This window comes from Aplysia californica, unplaced genomic scaffold (assembly GCF_000002075.1).
Source record: "Aplysia californica isolate F4 #8 unplaced genomic scaffold, AplCal3.0 scaffold00174, whole genome shotgun sequence".
Taxonomy (NCBI): Eukaryota; Metazoa; Mollusca; class Gastropoda; order Aplysiida; family Aplysiidae; genus Aplysia; species Aplysia californica.
Window position 1 is genome coordinate 1,026,278 of NW_004797444.1, and position 1,171 is coordinate 1,027,448.

General features: G+C 40.9%; 1 protein-coding gene across 1 annotated transcript in view; it reads left to right on the forward strand.

Annotated features, from left to right (window-relative positions):
• LOC101856656 overlaps window positions 1–1,171 on the forward strand; it is a 20,510-nt gene that overhangs the window by 4,191 nt on the left and 15,148 nt on the right. The gene's annotated exons all lie outside the window — the stretch shown is intronic.

Here is a 1,171-nt window from a genome sequence, read left to right on the forward strand (position 1 = left end):
GGGGGTAGAAAGAGAAAGCGTGACAGAAAGAGATAGACAGACAGAGACACAGAGAGAGAGACAGAGAGAGAGACAGAGAGAGAGAGAGAGAGAAAGAGAGAGAGAGAGAGAGAGAAGAGAGAGGGGGGAGAGAGAGGGGGTGAGGATGAGAGAACTACAGAAGGAAAAAGAGATAAGAGAAGAGAAGAGACAGTGCGCGGTAACTGCACCAAGATAGACCGCGAGATTCTTTTCACTCAACGATTCGTTATCTGGCGAAGTAGACAGGGCAGACGCACCACGGACCAGATGAAAAGAGTAAAACTTGACATCCATCACGGAAACGAGGCTCGGATAAGAGTCTTTGTGGGATTAGATTTTTAGGGGGTTTATTTATTTTTAAAAATTTTGATGTGCTGTTTTTTAAAAACTTTTTTTGGTATATTTTTTTTTCAAGCTGTTTCTTTAAAAAAAGTTTTAGTAGAGGTTTTACAGCGCTCGCAGTTGCATAAGGTCATATGAGCGCCAGAAGATTAGAGGTGTCACAAGAGAGTAACATACATAAAAAAAAGAAGACGGGGAGATAAGGACGATAGATATTTCATAGGAAAGAAGAAGCAAACCACACCAGAGCACCCGCCAACCAATCACTGTTTCTTTTACTTTGATAAAAGTTTCTGCAAATTTGTCGTGTTATAATATTTAAGGGGTTTTCCCCCGGTGTGGGCGTGCTTTTTGTTTTGTTTTTGCTGATACTTTTGCTTAAGAAAAAAAAATTCTAAACGTGTAAAGAAGAAATGAGAATCTAAAGGTAGAAAAGAGATAAAAAAAAAAGAAGATGCCTCACTATCGGGTTTTCTCCATGATTTAGTTTTGTTTTAGTAAGAATTTTACGGCGCTCGCAACTGCATAAAGTCATAAGAGCGCCAGAAGATTACAAGAGAGTAACAAACATAAGAAAAGAAGAAGGGGAGATAAGGACGATAGATGTTTCATTGGAAAGAAGAAGCAAACCGCACCAGAGCACCCGTCAACCACCCACTCCATGTTTGTATTGGATGAAGTCGCTAGTTTATCAAGAACCTCCGTTTGTCTGCAGGTGGGATGAGAGAGAGAGAGAGAGAGAGAGAGAGAGAGAGACAGACAGACAGACAGACAGACAGACAGACAGACAGACAGACAGACAGACAGA